Here is a 5464-nt window from a genome sequence, read left to right on the forward strand (position 1 = left end):
CTGCTCTCGAACCAGAAACCAAATTTCCAGCATCAACTACAGAAAATAGCAAAACTATATAATATTTCTGCAATTCAACTTGTGTCCATTCTCCATTCTGTAGACCTTTGTTCTGAGGTGTTTTGCAGGTACAAGTTTCCCACAAAAAGGTTTCAGAAATTTGAACAAAGAAATCACTTCTACATAATAACACCATTTGATTTAGCTATAAATATAGCTACTGGAAGAACAGCTTCAATAGCAGAATTGAAGTTACTGACCAGTTTAAGAATTTGCTAAACTTTCCATTCCAATTCTGCAACTCATGTTCCAGCAATAAAATCTAAAGAATTAAAACTCCCGGCTGAAAATTTTCTGAAACAGAATTTCAATTTACTTAAAAAAAATTTGATTCAGCATTGGAGTTCCTTATCTTGGCTAAATTTCAGGAGCACTTCTAAAATATTTTGACCTTGCTACTGAACCTGGTTAAAAAAAAAATTCCAATGCAATCTACTTAAACACCAATAATTTCCACAAGTGACATAATTCAAATTCATAGATCAAAAAGTTCTAAAAATCAAGTTCACAGAAAAATGTGCTCTTAATTTCAACAATCCACACTTCATCAGCTGCAGCTCTTGTTGTTGGATAGCATGTTGCTAGTTAAACAATTATCCAGATAGCAATGATAATCCCTTACACTTGTTTCAATTCCATCTCTTTTCCCTTTTCTATTCTTCATACTCAATCAACCAAGAAACTTGATTCAGGACCTTAAATCCTGCCAGAGATCAGATCATTACAGCTTTCCCTGGTTGGCACAAATTCATTACTGCATTTCAGCAATTCTAATATCAGATAACGTATACTGTTTTAACTAAAAACTTCTCCCTTACCAGAAATCTGAAGTTACAGAATTGATGCTTTAAAGTCATCCCAGTTTGAAATAAGCAATCTGAAATTTGCTGTATAGGACCTTCAGTTTGATTCAACAAAAATTCAACCTCTCCTGCAGTCTGATCACAGAATTATGCAAGCACCAATTTGCAGAATTCACAGATTTTTGCATTGCCATGGCTCATCTCTTTATAGATCTACAAATTACACAATGGCTATAACACCCATCAGTACTAGGAATTCAAAATCTGACAACCTGCAAACAGAATTTTGCAACTCATTATAGCTTCATTGGTCTTCTATTTTCATATACTTGATGCTTCTAGTTTCTTATCTGGCTTTTGCTTACAGCATTTCTGTGTTCTGTTTCAGTTTGTTGGATAACTTTGCTTAGAGCAATTCAGAAATTCAGACCTCTAAATAGAGCCAAATTGAAATTTTCAGCACATTAGACTGCAGATTTTCATTAAGTTCGGAGTTCACAAGTCTAGGTGATCCCAATTCAAATCATGGAGGGTTTAGCATGGAGTAAAGAACACATCTTAACAGAATTCCACTTGAAATCTCATTGATCAGAAACTTGAACAAAGTAATCAGCTTCAAAGAAATCTTCTAGCCACTGTCTCTCTTTTTTTTTTCTTTTGCAGATTCTGTTCTCAATTTCTGTCTTAACTCGTTTCCAGCAGCACACTGTCTTCAACTACTTCCTTCAAGAAAACTTCAATCAGATTAAAGAAAGTAACCATCTTCCCTGCTCAAATTCGAATTCTGAATCAAAATTCATAACTGTCCAATTAAAAAGTTTTGCCATTCAGCTCCTCAATAAATTCCAACATCAGTTTCAATTTCTGTGCCATATCAATACTGCCCAGATTTTATTCTAGTGCAGAGTTTTGATACACACATTGCCACATCAAGCTTTCTTAGTTACTCCTTTTTAGAACTTAACACAATCTAAATCTAATCAACTGTTCCTTTTTCCAGTAATTAGGATATGACATTATAAAAGTTATAGAAAGCTGAAATACTAAATGTTTCTGCATCATACAAAACTTAATTTGATTTCTTCCTTATTTAGATGTTGCTCCTGATTTCTGACACAGTTTTGATACAAGGTTCTATTTCTGAATTGCAATCTGTTCATCCAGTATCCTTCTTATCCCAGCAGCCACACCATGGATTTACTACATATTAGCACTGTCAATTCCTGCATTCATTTATCTTCCGATTTTACTGCCAAACAGCAACTTCCATTTCCTTAATCTTGAGACAAGTCCACATTACCTAGGTTTCCTAATGCACAAGAAGAATGTAATGTGGTATGCCAATTTCCTTCCCAATACTAAATTGTATCACTTCTCTCTTTGCATAACAGTTTATGGGTTTTCTGTTTCCTATAGTGCAGTTCCCTTTTCAAATATCAGCTAGCTCCAATGTTTCTCAAGAAATCTTCATTAGATGCCATCATCATATATACTAAGCACCTAACTAAATTACCAAAGCTTGATCAGCAATACATACAAATATCATTAGTCATACCATGCCATTTCTGATTCAAAGACTGAAGTGCATAATTAGCATTAATCAACACAAAATTCAGAACTGAAAGCAGATCTAAAACCCAATCTGAATTCTGGAAAACCAATATCAATGAGAAGATAAGAAGTTAACTTAAATTTCTTCATGTACAGAGTACTACACAAAGAAATGGGCACTCCACAGAATGGAATTGGTACTCTAAGAAGTCAGCAATTCAAGTTTTTAGCAGCAACAAATTTAAAAGCCTTGGATGAAATTTCAAGAACAACTTCTAAAATTGTAGCACATAAATTCAACACTTTAAGGTTCCAAATTTAGCAAACATCATAACTGAGCAGTGTAGAATAAATTCAGAAATGCTATTTTCTGTAATAGAGTTGCAGTTTCTGCAACTCTGCCTTCTTGTACACTTCCTAATGCATTAGCAATTCTCCAACAGTTAATAAATGCTCCCCATCAGCTTGGCTAGTGCAAAAGGCCACTTGGTATCAGTAAGTTTTGTTTTCTGAACAGAACAAAATGCTCCTTGGTTCCACAACGATGCTGATCAAAAATAGCATAAAGAATTGGCACAAAACTTGACTCTGATCCTGCTGCAATTACAAACTGCAAAACCCAAACTGTTGATTTTGTACCCAGTTTCAGTTCCCAATAACTTCAGTAGCATTTTCAGGAATCACAATCACTACATTCTGCACTCCTGCAATTGTATTCCCTAGCTATAGATAGAACTTTTTCCTTGCTGTTGTCACTGCCTTTCCTCTTTCAGTGCTCTGATTTTTTTCTGTGCAGTATTTATCTCAACTGCTAATAAAGTAACAATTCAGCATCAATCAATTCCAACAATGACTAACATTAGATCAAACCTTGAAGAGATCTATATGAAAATATCTTGACTACTGATCAAGATCAACAAGAAGAATATGAATTTTTAATATGAAACAGAAATCCTGAATTTTCAGATTTAAATTCAGAGTTTGAATCTAGAGGAATTCCCTTTTTAACTACTTGTCACTAGCTCCTCATTCCAATTTAAATCTGATACAAACTCCATCTTGGTATTTAAGTTCTTGTTCCTTCAAAATCAGCACATCTGCAAGCTTCAATTTCTACAAGAACAAACTCCATCTTAGAATAATTCCAGCACTTCTTCAATTCAAATTTGGATTCTTGATTCTGGACTTCAGTTACAATCAACAAATTGATTTTTGCAGTATCTAAATTCTGCCCTCTTAAGAAGTTTCCAACTTCCAAATTAGAAAGTATCAAAAGCCACTACTGTTTCAGGTGCAGTATCAAGAATCAGCTGTGAAGGAAATGGAATCTTGGTACTGGAATGTGATTTCCCTAAGTTCACAAGTGCAGCAACTCAGCAAACATAACGAAACATTCCTATAGCACCAAACTATTCTGCACTTCTATGTTCTGCAGATTTCCTTCCTTTTCTTTCTCTATTCTGTATTCCAGCATCTCAACATTTTGTTAACCTTCAAAACTCTTCACATCTTTTATGGCCTGCTTCTACATCAGTTCCTAAATTCTGCAATACCATCTTCTCTAGATTTCAGAATTCAACTCCATAGAATAGCTTTTCGGAATTCAGATTATGATAAGTTTGATGTTCTGATTTTGCTTTTTATTCAGTTGATACTCCTTTCCATTTAACTTGATATTTGCATTCCTATTACATTGATAAAACACCAATTGCCTCTCACAAAATTATGAGCCCACTATTTGATTAAACAGAACCTTCAACTTTCTGCTCAATTGAAGTAGTTGCTCTGAAGAACAACTTCCATTAACTTAGCTTCCAATAACAGCTTCAAATCCAGGAACTTGTAAGAGCACTTAGAACTGAAACAACTTCCTCAACAGCAGCTACAGGTGAAGACAGAATATCAGTGTTCAGTTTCAACTTGATATACATTCTGTGTCAGTCCCACAAGTTTACAACCAAATCAGTGGATCAAAACTCTACATTTCCTAGCTTGATGTGTATCACAAATGCTCAGAAAATCAGGACGTCCTTTTATTCACAACAGATGCAAATCAAAACTAAACAAAGTATTAATGCTGATTCTGAATTCTGAAGTTTGATTTCCAGATTTCAGTATCAACTTGGGAATTCAAAATAATCTTGGCTTGCGGATTAAAGAATTAAGCCTGTAAGTGCACTTTATTTAGCCCTAAATAAACAGGAGATCGAATTCTACACAATGTTGCTCAGAACCATTCCAAAAGTTATCACAAAAGTGAATTCTGCTCTTGCTGCTTTTGTTCCAGAATGTATCACTGATCCTTATCAACTTTTAAATATTGTCACATAGCAAGTATTTTGATTCCAAAACTTCTTCACTGTTTTTACACCTCAATTCCAGCACCAATAACTCACCAAATCATCTCAAATCAACTTATCAAGAAAACTCCCTCCCCCACACTTAAAATGTTGGTCATCCTTACTCATCAAGCAATTCATCCAAACTCTCCATGGAAAAAAAATTTCAAGCAAAGGCAATCAAAATTTAGAATGCTAGATGAGAATGTATAAAGAAAATTGTGAGGAAAGGAATTGGAAAGAATAAAGGGAAACAAAATTAACAAAATCCTCAATTTCCATGCACAAATATGCTATTGTGACTTTGAAAAGAAACTAAGCAAGTTCTAGAGTTTAATTTGCTATGAGTGCATGCCACACAAGAGAAAATAATTAGGTAAAGGCTTAAAGTGGCCCTCACTAGGTAATATTCATGCAACAAGCTCAACTAATCAAATTGGAATCCACTACCAAATTAACCAATATCATGTGAGAAAAGTATCCAATCATGTCAAATGATCTAAATTGATGATAAAATTTAAGAAGCTTTTACCATCATAAAGATATTACTTAGAAAATTCCCATGAAGACTTTTATTCAACTAACATGCTATATACTAAACAAAATGCAAAGTATGAAAGTAAAGTGTGAAGTAAAATGCAAATATAGGAAAATGGAACTAAAGGAATGTATAAAAAGAATTTATTAACAAAGCATGAATTAAAATGCAAA

At 33.9% G+C, this 5464-nt stretch overlaps 1 long non-coding RNA gene across 1 annotated transcript; it reads right to left on the bottom strand.

Annotated features, from left to right (window-relative positions):
- Positions 1-707: 707 nt before the first annotated feature.
- On the bottom strand, positions 708-4962 carry LOC122024886. The gene is made up of 2 exons (XR_006123522.1): positions 879-4962; positions 708-793 (listed from the first exon to the last, which is right to left on the bottom strand). It is a non-coding gene; the product is annotated as an uncharacterized LOC122024886 (long non-coding RNA).
- Positions 4963-5464: the final 502 nt, after the last annotated feature.

Source organism: Zingiber officinale, chromosome 1A, assembly GCF_018446385.1.
Source record: "Zingiber officinale cultivar Zhangliang chromosome 1A, Zo_v1.1, whole genome shotgun sequence".
Classification (NCBI taxonomy): domain Eukaryota; kingdom Viridiplantae; phylum Streptophyta; class Magnoliopsida; order Zingiberales; family Zingiberaceae; genus Zingiber; species Zingiber officinale.